We start from the raw sequence: 14,974 nt of genomic DNA on the forward strand, positions 1-14,974 counted from the left end.
ATTGTATCATTCAATATCAACCGAATACGGTGTTCCGTTTTGGACATAAGTAACATTTTGTCTCCCTGAACAGCTATGCCCAATGGTACAAAGGGCAAAATTGAGATGGTACGATGGTACGATGATTAAAACACGATGGCATGATGGTGAAACACGATGATGCGATTACACGATAGGGGAAATAATATCATTTTCATCAACATGCCATCTCAGTTTCATCATACCGTACCATCGTAACATCGTTTTTCACCTTAGTACCATCACGTTTTCATCATCGAGCCTTCGTTGTTTAACCATCGTGCAAACGTTGTTACACCATCAACCGTTACAACCGATGTTTCACGTTCGTACCATTGTGTTTTCACCATTGCATCATCGCGTTTTTCATCAACGTACATTTTGTCATTGCGCTGTCACCATCGTACCATCGTGAACGGGATTTAGTATGTTTCAGTTTACGCCTTCATGTTAAGCCAATCGATTTCTTGAATTAGAAATATTATAACTAATAGTTCATTTTAGGTTTTCGTAAAGAAAGCATAAGTAAACCTATTGATGATTACACTTGACATGAGGTAAGACGACGAACCTTGATTCTAAAAAAGAATTTCTGCCGTAGGGAAATATGTGACAAATAATAAAAAAAGAAGACAGGAGACAAATGTGCTTACTTGTCCCTTAAAACACATGAGACAAATGTGCTTTCTTGTCCCTTAAAAAACTTGATCGGAGCACATTTGTCACACAAATGAGTTTTTTGGGGTAGACATTTGAGGTCCCATTTGTCTCATGTGAGACAAATGCGACCGCATCGGTCTTACGTAAGACAAATAGGTTCCGAGACAAATGTGCTCCTACAAAGCTCTATCACCGCAGACATAATTCAACGTTATACTTTTCGTTGTTAAACCTTTTAAAAAAAGAAGAAAATGACAAAATTATGATGGTGTTGTCGTGTTTAGTTTATTATCAAACTATTTGTATAATAATAAGTATAGACACAAAAATTTATGAACGTTCAAAGTTTAATTCTTAAAAGATGTGCACGAATGAAAGAATATCGACGGTTGTATTTCTTGCCGACTGGAACATCCTTAAACCGTAAACAAACATAACCTACGTGAATGTAGTCTAACAATACATTGTCATGCCTTGTTGAGAAATATCTTTATTTTGAGTATAATCTTTTACGTTATATTGTTCAGCTGTTTGTAATTAATCATTAGGCATACGGTGATTATGTTACTGTGTGTGTGTGAACTCCATACTGTGCACTGTAATGAAACATAAATATATCTTTTTTCAAAACATTTTTAGGTCATGTAATCCTCAGGACTGAAAATAAATTAATTTCAATACACAATTATATAAGAAATGGGAGTTGCTAGTTTTGATATATTTTAACTTAACTGCCTTTCAGTAAGTAACAGTTATCATACTAACATACCATATTTACCAGGTTATATAAATTGACCGAATGAACGAAACTTAAATGTCTAAAGTTGCTAAACTTTAATTCTTTTCTAAAGAAGCCTTTAAATAATCTTTGTTCCCCTCAAGCGACCATTGCCTGTTTTCGTAAGGTAGGTAGGTAGATAAAATATGTTTTTATCCAAAATACTTTTTCAATCTCAAAGGTATTTGTAGAATACATTTCATTATTGATCTGTCCGAGGAGTGCATTTTCGAAAGGACAGATAACCCGGAAGGGCACATCCTTACCTTTTCATAATTTCTACACAAATTGCATAAATTGTTGAAGATTGGTGCATATATCGGTTACTTGAGCTAGAAATATACTAAATATAAAAACGAAATCTATAAAAAAATCAATCTTTAAAACTAATTTACATGTATAATAAATAATTAATTAATCAAAAAGCGCCTTATTCTTGGAGCTTAACTATATGATATGCCAAGTGGCCCTTAAACTTTTTTTAAATATCGTTCCTAGGGTCGGAATAAGCGTCCTCTGGGTTTATTGCATTTCCTTGTAATTATTCATATAGCTTAAAATAATATTTTCCTTTAAGAATTAACTAAGACAAGAGCTAAGATCTAGTCGACCGTTACTAAGATTGTTTAAATTGTAGCATTTTGGTCAAAATTGACCCACCCTCAAAGGCTAAGGTTTAGACAGCTTGTATGTCTTGTGGTTGCTGCTACCAAAGCTGTTCAAATTATGGCCTTGGGTAAATAATGGCCCTGCCCCTGTAGTCATGGGTTTTCCTTTAATGTATTTAGTAAAATCTATGAACCCACAAATGTTATAGCTTATTGTTTGTCAAGGGAGCTATCAAGTTTCAATAACATCCAATGTTTTCCATAGCAACAAATGACTTTCCATAATTTCCAGTGACTTCCATAACAGTTTTTGTTTCTCCATAGCAATAAGTAACTTCCTTAGCAATCATTGACTTCCAATATAGCAACTACATATAAGTGGTTCACTCATATTAACAATTTAGCCGAATTCTACTAGCTCACCCTACACTTCATTGGCAGCAATTGTACACTATATAATAGTTGTACACATCTTATCCATGTATACACTTAATTTAATTACAACTCTTAAATTTAAAACTCGTATTAATCAGGTTATGTACCGACAAGTTTTGTTATTATTTCATACAATCCAATATTGTTTGTATACTTCTATGACAACTACTTATCAGAATGCAAGAGTAAGCATACCTCCTGAAATGATTGAATATACCTGAATGTATCAAATTTAATCTACTATTTTCAGTATGGAGTATGATGTATCTAATTGAAACCACTCGAGTCTTGTACACTTATCGCATAGGAATCTCAAGGTGGCAATGAGGATACGCAGTAAGTAAGAATAATAAGGCACAGAAGTGATGTAATTAGTGACGGTATAAGATTTAGAGACTCACGAGAATTAGATAGTGATCCAGTATTTTGTACTTGATACTCCTTTTGTACTTTTTGCTATGCACTATGGAGTGTCTTTAATTGTTATGTCGGCAATTAAAGAGGATATAACGGATTCACTGTATGCACTCGAGAATTCTATCATGTTTAATATATAACTTTGGACTTAATAACCTTTATACAAGGTATTTCACGACCCATGGCCATGTGAGATGTATTTAAAAATTACTGTATATTTTAGGTCATGATAGTATTCGTGTGGAATACAATTAAGCCAATTATGATATGATATTCCCTCAAGTATGTTATGTATTTTAGTTCACGTTTGAAAAACTATATATATAGATGGTTTATTAAGTATTGGAGATGAGAACATAATAACTTTTGCCTCTTGAGTCCTGATGTAAAGGTGAACATGATCCATTGAACAGTGCTCAGCATTCCTCATTATGTCGCGGTCTATTAACCATTGTCACAGTAGACAAATCGATTTATTATTATATGACAAAGAGATTCTGTTGAATATTTATCATTTATGGTGAATTTATCTGAAAAAACTCGTTTATTAAAGTAGAAAATGTTTCGGGTGAGTTTCTTGCCATTACTGTGAGTAATGACGGTAGTATGATATACATTTTCAATAACAGTAATGAGCTGATTACTATTAACAGCTCAGGTTACCATTTATTCAAGTTAAACATTCCTGAACCTGGCCGATTTCTTTCTTCGTCAATCGAACGACGAGTGTGTCTAGATGATCAAGGTAATGTTTTCATATTATCTGCAAAAAAAAACTCAAGAAGTAAGCTTATGAAAATAATACAGGTAAGCCCAAACGGAAAGAAATGTTACGGATATATTTCAAATTGACAAGTAATACGAATATGTAAGGTATTCGTATTTTTGACTAAAGTTGTGGGCTTTGGTGTTAAGTATAAAAACAAAGGTAGGTAATGGTGACTTAGCTTATTATAAACGTGTGACATACAGACAAAAGCACTTGATAGCTGATTTGCTTGAGAGGGATGGTTTCATGTTTTCTTTGATTGAGTGTTTATCTGTATTTCGTTGCTTGAGGTGTAAATATAAATCGTTTAGTGTTAAACATACACAAATATATATGCCCAGATTTGGATGTGTTATGTAGCAATCATCATATTCTCGCCTAAAGAAATAGTATATCCGACTAGGCTGTAGAGTTTTGGACTGATAATTGACTGAGCTGATTTTTGTAATTTAATAGTAGACTTGCATTGTTATTGTATAATCTATTGAGCACTTAGTAGAGTTTGATTGCATGTTGTATATCAAAGGATTAGTAATTACTCAGTGTTTATCCTAAGAGTTATAAATTTTTATTATCTCATTATTATTGGAGAAGTAGAAATATTTCGTGTAATATTATTTTTCCGTCTATTTCCTTGATTAGTTATATTGTTGCAGTGTTATAGCAACGAAATATATGTGTTCATAAATCATGTCCCTTAATGGTTTATCGTAACTTAACATTATATGTCTGTGGTTAGCTGAGTAACTAACCACTTGTACATAACAAATAACAACGTTACAAGACATTACATTTATTATGGGGAAAATGATTTTCTTATTCGTGAACTAATGTGGTTTAATTTAGTATGTTTTATCATTTTTAAAATGTAGGATTTGTATCGGTTTTAGAGTGTCAACTATCGTTTTAATTTCCTGTTTTTATTGTTTTATTTCTCTTTGGTAAGTATTGATAATTAGCGACGTTTTAGCAATACAACTGTTTTTTGTGCTTTTATGTTCTTTGTTGCCATTTTTGATTTTGTGGTTTTCTTGTTGTTTTTTTGGTTTTATTTTTTTTGTTTGTTTTTTTTTTTTTTGTCTGTTATTTTTTTTTGTTATTGTACGTTTTGTTTTTTTGGTTTTTTTTGTTTTTTTTTTTTTTTTGTTTTTTTTTTTGTTTTTGTCTTTTTTGTTTTTTGTTTTTTTTTTTTTCTCTGGTTTTTTGTTGTTTTTGGTTTTTTTTTTGTTTTTTTTTTGTTTTTTTTTTTTGTATTTTTGTTTTTTTTTTGGTTTTTTTTTTTTGGTCGTATTTGTTATTTTTTTGTATTTTTTTGGTTTTTTTTTGTTTCTTTTTGTTTTTTTTTTTTTTTTTTATTTTTGTTTATTTTTTTTTTTTTTTTTTGTTTGTTGTTGTGTGGTCGTTTTTTGTTTTTTTTTTTTTTTTTTTTTTTTTTTCTTTTTTTTTTTTTTTCTTTTGTTTCTTTGTTTTTTTTTTTTTTTTTTTTTTTTTTTGTTTTTTTTTTTTTTTTGTTCTGTTTTTTTTTTTTTTTGTTTTTTCGTTTTTTTTTTTTTTTGTTCTTTTTTTTTTTTTTTTTTTCTCTATTATCTGGTTCTTTTTTTTTTTTTTTCTTTTTTTTTTTTGTTTATTTTTTTTTTGTTTTTTTTGTTTTTTTTTTCTTTTTTTTCTTTTTTTTTTTTTTTTTTTTTTTTTTGTTTTTTTTTTTTTTTTTTTTTTTTTTCTTTTATTCCATTTATAAAGCAGGATTTCTGTCAGAATGACAGTGGTTATGGTCACTATCTTTAAATAATTTGACCTTTAGCATACTAAATTTAGATATTGCCAGGAACTATTAAATCTAAAGGAAGCTATCAAAGGTTGCCTGGAGCTTAACTTATCCTACAGAGGTCAAAAGCATATTCCTTATTATAAATCACCCGAATGCAGACCCACAGTTGAGCAATTTAATGGCGTGTGATAATGACAACAAAGTGTTATGTACGGGGGTGTGCGCCCACGCACGCGTGTGTGCGTATGTACTTATCGGTGTTCATTTATAACTAAACACCCTGCCATTTGTCTGATGCAATTCACTTTTATAGAGGTCAACAAGGTAACGCCGCATGCTAAATTATAAACCCATATTAAGATATTGTGTTTTCAAAAATGAGTATTGTTTTTCTAAACTATGTTTGCAATAAAGTCAAAAGAACAAATGTGATTAAGCCATTTTCCTCGAGATACATGATTTATTATTTATTACTTCCGTAGAAGCTCTTTACGTATTTCCACATTTGTTTGTTTGCTTGTTTGTTTAATTGGGGTTTACGTCACACCTACACAGTATAGATCATATGGCACGATCGGGCACCTAAGTTAAACCACTGACGTTCCGTAAGCTAGCTGGATACGTTCTTTACATGAAAGAATCCAAAGTCCCTGTCGGGATTCAAACCCACAGCGGGGCAAGTGGTTTGAAGTCAGCGACCTTAACCACTCGGTCACGGACGCCGCGAATTTTCCCTAACTAAGTTATTTGGCAAATACGAGGATTGTTCATAAAGGAATACGACTAAGGCTCTTGCATTGCAATATTTCATTCAGTTTAGAATATTTTCATTTATATATAGCGATCGTTTTCTTCAGATTGAGCATCAGTTTATTAAATTATTGTGCTAAACGTATGTTCCCTGTGTTATTGATTAACCATAATAAAAGCACTCAGTGCAGTGTATCAAAACAGTTACTGAAGCAAGGCTGTAGTTGTAATTTATTCATGATTTATGATTTGTTTGTCCATGTATTCCACTTACATGTTTATTTATATTATAGCAACATTTAGTTGACGTCATTCAGACATAAAATGGCTAAATTATCAAATTTTAACAGCAGTGGTCATAGCACTAAACGTAGAAAAATGGCTTTTGTTAGAAGAAAAAACAAACAATTGTCCGAGCGCAGATAATCATTCTGATGCATACGAAAAGATCTAATTAAGAAAGGACAATTAATCAGGCTTTAGAACACTCGTTTTTAGCTGGCGAAAGGAATTTAAAGATCACAAACAGGAAAGGGCGATGATGAATGTGGAAAATTGACAGTACGTTAGTGAAGTCAATTGGAAAAGCGCTGCAAAAGAATCGGCGATTAATATATCACAAATTGTCTGGCATATTTGATGACTGCATCTGGTCTACTTATTCAGTTGGGACCAAAGGATTTAAAATGAAACATTATTTTATTGTCTGAAACAAAGCACCTGATATCTCCCAAAATTATAAAAACAGTGTTGGTATGGCTAAACACACAATCATTAAGCAAAATAAAATATAACTTTGTCGCCTAGCACTAAATATTCGTATACAATGTATTAAATGGTGGTATATTTCTGATAATGAATTAAAGTCTGATACTATTATAAAACATTCACATACATGCAGAGTATGTACGAGTCAGGAATATATTGCATTAATGTTTATTCATTCGGACCAAGCTGACGAAAACATATTTATGAAACGGGGCTCTTGGCAACATTAAAAAATGTAAACTGTGTTTTTATGGTGTAAAGGTATTATCTTCTCTATTTTCTTAATGCTTTTCTTTCGTTAATAATTTATATTCGCGTGAGTTAACATGTTAGAATAACCACTTAGAATAATGATTTTAAGATTTGAGAAAAGATCAATAATTCAAAGCGAAACTTGTTACATTTGTTAATGTATTACATTATAATACAACGAACTCGGCTTTCTGGCGGCAAAAGATTCTACATAGCGACCACCAGACCACGATTAGCTGGAACATTCATACCGTCGTATTTATGGCAGAAAATAGGCTTTCAATTTTGTTTTAAAAAAGTTTAAAAGTCAAATTAATAGAAACTTTATAGCCTTAACTGCAAAATGATTGCATAGTAAAAGAAACAGCTCTCATTGTCCTTATTTTTAAAAGAAATGATATTTTTCTACCCCGGAAATTTCTCAAAGGACACTGAAATAATACAAAAGACTCTGAAATAAATGACATTTATAACATCTTTACATGTTGTTTTATTATATGATTTTCATGCAAACAATTCAAGCCGTAAAATTGTCAGAACGAAACAATATCGCATGAAAGTTCTTTATGCATGAAAAGGGCGCCGATGTATGGCCAGTTTTAGTTTAATGAATCAGATCAATCCATATACATGTATCATATTTATTCCCGAACTTGACAATGTTTCGAGAAAACAATGTTTTATGTTCGTAAGATTTTGAATTGTATTTATGTAAAGAGAGCAGCATGTATTATGTATATGGCCAATCCCTCATCTGTATATGTTTTCTAGGGGACACCTTCTGTAGTTATTACATTGAACAATTTTTTCCGCGCGTTATGTTTAGCATTTTCCCATTACCTTTGAAGTGTCATTATGCCCATCAAAGAGTGAATCGTCAGTAAACATGTAAAAATAAAACTTACGTTACATTTTGTTATAACTTTATTGAATTCAAATCATACTATGAAGAACTTATCAATACTCCATATCATCTACGTAAATATTTATAAATTTCCGCTCGAATATACCGATAAAATGTATCGATAACGCCGATTCTTAAAACGAGTGAGGCAGTTCGGACATCTTTTATAATATATATAACACAAATCAAGTATCAATTATTTGTTAATAACCATTTAAATGGCCAATCTTTTGAATATATTATTTATTTCAGCTCAACTAGACTGCGAAGCAATGAGCATAGTGTCTCTTTAAGGATTTGATAAACTCGATTTTAATTACTCTTTTTACATAAATTATACATCATTTTCTCTATGGAACCTTTTATCCTACAAATACAATTAAGTCGGGAACATAATACTGATATCATACCTCAGTCTATGTTTTTTCGAGTCAAGCACGATATATTTATCACTGGCGTTTCAAAAACAATCTGATTTAAACTGCATTCTTCACCATTTATATGATAATCGTAATTAAGTGAATGATTGATCTATGAGTACGGACAAATTAAGGTAAAAGTCTGAAATTCATTACAATTATAAAGTATAAGCGTATTTTACTGTCACAAATATAATATATAAATGTCTAATTTAAAAGGTAAAAAAGTTGACTGTATTGATGTTAATTAACTGACCAATTTTAACATCCACTGATTTGGTAAATATTTTGGTATTAATTCTTTACTTAAACTCTTTAATGTAAGTATTTTGCATATGTGCTAGTGCTACAGTTTTAGATGTAAATCAAATTGATGTAGTTTATTAAAATATAATTAGAATACCAAATTGGAAATATGATATATAGCACGTAATCTTACTATTTCATAAACACGGTAACTTTTATCACATAAAATTTGATTAATGTATTTGCCTCTATTGAACGGAAATATTCTGTTGTTAAAGTAAGTAGCCAACAGGTTAGATTTCTGCACGAGTACCAAGAGCGTCATTAGAAAAGTAAAAATGACTTTAAATAGATTTTAATACCACCATCTCAAACGTTTAATAGCGCTTTTGAAGGAACTTTGACATTCATAACACTTAATAAGTTATTGAGTGGTCTTTTTAAGCAAATCATGTCGTTAACTAGTCTCAGTGTTCTAAAATCGCTAAGTAGTTAGAACATTTCTATGATGTACAAAATGCATAATTAGATTCACTCACTGTATATTATATTATTTCAATTGTATGCATTAATGTCTACAACATTTGCCTCCTTCAAAACACAATTCTCTCAGCAAAGCAAATTTACAGTGACATCCTGCAGACCGGTAAGCACTGCTTTAGTAATTACAGAACAGTACACTTGCCTTGAACACTAATGATGCGTGCGAGGAAGTCAGAGCATTTACCGTTGTAATGATGTAGTATTTGAAATAGGTGTAAAAACACATACTCTAAATCAGAAAAAGTACCTTTACAAACTTGAAGACAATCCGTTCTTGAGAAATGATTAAAAAGAAAACATCTTTAAGCCTTGGGGCTATTTGATTGTTTACTCAACATAGCATTGATAATAATTAGATTGATCTTCACAGCATAAAAGTCAAAGAATTTAGTGTATTAAACTACAAAAAATACTTACATTTATTTTAATATAATGTTGACCAAGAGTACTTACTATTAATTCTTATAATTATATTTTAAGATATCATCAATTAAACATTTTCTCATGAATTGCGATGAAGACATTTGAAAATGTCAAAATGGTGAAAACATTGTGCCTCAATGCAAGCGTTGAAAAGGACAATATACATGTATGTTTCTTGAAGCGGCTTTAATCTATAGTTTAAAATGAAAAATAAGATAATGACAGAAGTTTACGATTTAAGTCAAAATATTAAAGCCTCAAAACTATATTTTTACCTCTTCTACGTGCACACATACACAACCCGTGTTAGAAATGTGTTTTAAACTATAAAAGCGGAATTTGTTAAAGAAGTTCTGTATTTATTTACACTTATAGTGAATAAGATAGTTACTTCTAATATTTTTATTAACACTAAAAGTTAACTTGATATTTACTTCTTATATTTAATGACACTAATAGTGAACTTGATAGTTACTTCTAATATTTAATAACACTAAAAGTGAACTTGATAGTTACTTCTTAGATTATTGGTGGCGATGTATTCTACACAAGCGACCAGTGCAGACTTTTATTAGCCCTTCGATGTTCGATTTTTGTACAATGTTGCTTGGAGAAGATGAGTTATTTTGTCAAGATTGAGACACTGCCATGTACATTTAAGATATTTTGATGTGGTAGCGGTTACAGAAATGTGATTTAATGTCGAATCAGTACCAATGTCATCGGTAAATTACATCAACACTGATAAATGTATATCAGATAACATATTGTTAGGATTTTAACTTTATTTCTTTAAATGTTTTTATTAGATAATTTCGTTGTTTTAAATGTCTTGAACAATGCCTGAACTTATATTCACATTTTGGTAATATTAGCGCAGAACGTAACTAGGTAATGACTTGATTAATGTTAATCTTGAAATAAAATTTACAGAGACGAACCTAGTGGCTTTTAAGCTGTCAACATATTCAATAATAATTACATATTGCGTGGGTTCAGACATCTGTCGTCTTTGAAACTGCAATTCGTTGTTATTTCTTAGGTACATAATCGATGCACAACATAAGGTTGCTGCAAAAACAATTGGGAAAAGATCTATATTATGTCAGGTCGTGTATCTATTTAGACCCTTTGTAATCTCATATCAACGAGTTTTGTAATCAAAAGAAAAAAATCGTAAACATCTGTTAATGAACATAACACATGTTCGCACGGGAATGATGACTTATGGACATGACAATAGCACAGATGAGCAATAAATCTTCTCTTATTTATCGGTATTTAGTTACTATATTAAGTATTCTAAATTTGTAACAGCGTGACGTGTGAAGCATCTATATTCGGTTCTTTGTGAATATTTGGCTGCATGGGCGCCAAACAAGAAAGTCCATGTAATGTATTGAAAATATTTTAATTCCTTAATATCTTAAAATAGCATTGCGTCTTATTGTTTTATTGTTAAAATGTATTCACTGGCACCTATGTTTGGACTTGACATTTCAATATCAATGTTCATAGCCAATTGTACTGTAATGTTATGATACCGATGTTATAAAAAAACAATATAAAAACAATATTAGATATTATAAATTCAATTTGTTCATTTGTAGGAATGTATCCACTGTATTCCATTCTATTATTGATATATTCTCAAAAGCCTCTAGCAAATAGGATAACATAACTAAGATTGGAACTCATCACATGTCCTTGTTCTGCACTTGATGTTTGCTTTTGATTGTTGCTTTTTATTTTTCATTCGTTGCTTGAAAAAATAATTTATCAGTTGGTATGATAGTAATGGTCAAAACCAGACTAATATATACCTTTATTGTGTTGTTTTATTTCTTATCGTTAACTTTGAATTCGGTATAACGAGGTGAATTTGCCTTCTAGTTTATATATATATATATATATTATAGCAGGTATGAAATTTTGTCAAATTTTCAATAAACTTGAATTCTATTGGCAGTTATGATATAACAAATTATTTGAAAAAAGTTGTTAAAGCATAGCTTGAATTCATTTAAATTGTTATTCATTTCTTGATAATAGTGAAAATATCAATAATATCTAATTACAATGAAAGCATGTTTGCCTCACTGTGAAGTGAAATTAAAATTCTCTGTATGAAAATATAAATTATAAAGTGGAGACAAAACGGTTAACAAAATTCATTATGTAAAGTATCTGTCAGCAATTTACTTAATAAATATTTGGAATTAACATAATACAACTTCGATTAACAGTTCTTAAAATATGATTTCTTTTTATAATAAATAAGGAATAGATCGAACATGATATATCAATAAAAACGCGGTAAACACAATCTAATATTCTAACAAATCAAACAAACCTAAATTAAGCAATAAATAAAATATAAAAAAAACGTCGTATAAAAAGAACAACTAAACATGTTTAAGTATTATCATGACAACAGTATTGGAAATAAAGCAACAGCAAATAGTTGCATTTCATTAAACATTTAATTCCAATGTCTGAAAGCTTCAAACAAGTACTAAAACTTGTTTTGGTGATATTGATTAATTTTTGTTAAATAGTGTAAAATGGCATTTTCTTACAAATATTTCTCAACCAAAGAGACAACTAATATGTTTATAGTTCGTCTTTTTCTGATGTGGTGTATTAATATTGAAAAGAAATGTATTGTGTTCCAATGCAATATTGCTGATTAAAAAATCGAAGAACTTTGAAATATAGTGTACAGATAATGCTGGTTTAAATAAAAATTTAACATTTCACACGATGTGAAAAAAGTCCAACTAACTTTTTAAAAGCTTGTTTAAGCCTTACCAGAGCAAACAAAAGAAGACATCCTATATAAACCAATGTCACATATATCTTCTCTTTGCGTTTAGTGTGACAATGTGAATACATCTTTTGTTAAAATCACCCTTAGTTGAAATGTTTACCTTGCACATGAACACAGACATTTCAACTACACTTTGCATTTCTTCAAAAATAGTATAAAAGTTCGTCAGGAGAAATTGTATTAAGTAGTGATAAAAAAAACACAATTTGTTCATGTAATGTGTAACATATGTAGTGCGTATCACAATCATCGTTTCTCTTTATAGGTTTATCGTTATTTATTTTTATTTTGATTGTGCCGTCATGGATAAAAAATTCCCATACTACTGCATTTTATCATTTAAATCTTGTCCTATTGTCTCAAAATATTCTCAAACAACCTTAAATATATGAGTTTTTTACATTATGTGTTTGCTATAGTTTGAGTTATAAAATTTTATAATAAGACATGCATACCGATCTTCATAAAAAGACTGAAAATTATAAATAAATATATCCTTGTTTGTATATGAAAAGGTATACATTGTATATTAAATATATAAATGTTATGTGTGAAACTGTATCTTGTGTGATGAACTGGAATTCATGCATGTTACTTATAAAATTGAGCCAGTCCCACGTCCATTCCCATAGTTTCCCCGTCTTTGCTCAGCTTAATTTGAGAAACAAATAATTTTTCCTTTCTTTAATACTGGACACACATTTACACAAAAGTTTCTTAAGTAACACAAATATATTTTTTCTTTTAACGATGAAAAGGTAAAAAACCGTTATGTTTTCGAGTGAGTGAAATATGAAATATCCATGTATTGTCATTAAATATGACAGTTTTAACAGTTCAATATATTTAACAGTTCAAATTCATTTCACAGTGTTAGTACATGTATATTGGATTCTATCAGGTTTCATGAAAAATACATTAGATTTTCTTATTTCACTAAAACAAAAAGAAAATATCGTCTAAATATTATTTTAACTTTAACGAATTTTTCGAATAAGATTTAAATTATTATATTATAATATATCTTCGTTATATACAAATAAATTAAGTTGAACATCAATTCATCAGTTATGCTTAGCTAACAAAAGGTTTTAGTGTAGTTTAACAAGATGAATAGATAATGAAATTCGATGATCACAAAGATGCTGTCAAAGGGGTCGTCATTGTAGTTTAACTTCATGAATGAATAAACAATTTGATGATCACAAAGATGTACCAACTTCGATTTACAGAAATCTGAACAATGAGTTTGATGTCGGAAATTTAAGCAAACATTTATTTGTACTTAAAACTCAAATGCATTGATATCAATATTAGAATTAGATAAATTGAAGTAAAACTGGCTAAATAAAAATATAATAATAATAATAATGAAGAATATCAACAACAGTATTAGATAAATAAACATTTCACGAGATATTCTTTTGTCAGAACATATTGAAAACGTTTTTGTAATAAAATTACCATGTCAACAGACAATCATAAAGCTTCACTTGACGTTATCACTTGCATAGAATTTGAATTATTAAAGTGTTTATGCCACTTTTCCATGAGTTTGACGATTATTCTTCATATTAACTTTTCGAGATTTTGTCAAGAACAATAATTGATCTAGACAATTAATCTAATAAAACCAGAATTGTCAGACCAGAGAAAAACACAATTTAGTATATAAAAGTTATTGAATTACCGATTTTTGCTTTTATGTAACAGCTTTAATATAACTGCTTACAGTAAAGTGAAGAAGAAAAACAAATTGATTTAATATGATTCTTTCAGAAATGTCGCGTTAAAGAAATAAGAAAAAAATAATGGCAAAATGACTGCTTATAAATATAGTTAAGAAGATGCTTTGTAATTATCACGTTTATGAGTAAAGTATAAAAACAAGTTCTTAAATTTCCCGACGTTTGATTCATTATCACATAACATTTGCACAGACATTACCACATTGTTTGACAAACAATACAACAATAGACAGAATCTGATATTAAATCATGATCAGGTGAAGATTAATCTATTTCAATAGGTCAAGCAACATAAAATATAAAGCTTGATCACGGAGATATTAAGACCTTAAGATAAATGTGTCAAACTTATCCATATAATTATCTCAAAAAAGTTTTTAAGCCTCAAAAGAGCAATCGTTATAGATAATTAATTTGTTAAATAAACTTTATCTTTTTTATTCCAGGAATATCTCAACTGACAATAGAATTAAAATGATATTTGACTTTCATATAACTAGATTTCTAGATTTGTAGTATACCAAAAATTACAAATAGCATTGATCTTTGCAAACATATGATAACAAATATCGTAAAGAACATAATAAAACTTGGGATAACAAGATATTCACTCCATTTGAAGCATTCATTTTAGCATT

Source organism: Ruditapes philippinarum, unplaced genomic scaffold (assembly GCF_026571515.1).
Source record: "Ruditapes philippinarum isolate M1 unplaced genomic scaffold, ASM2657151v2 ctg1951_1_1_1_1, whole genome shotgun sequence".
Lineage (NCBI taxonomy): Eukaryota > Metazoa > Mollusca > Bivalvia > Venerida > Veneridae > Ruditapes > Ruditapes philippinarum.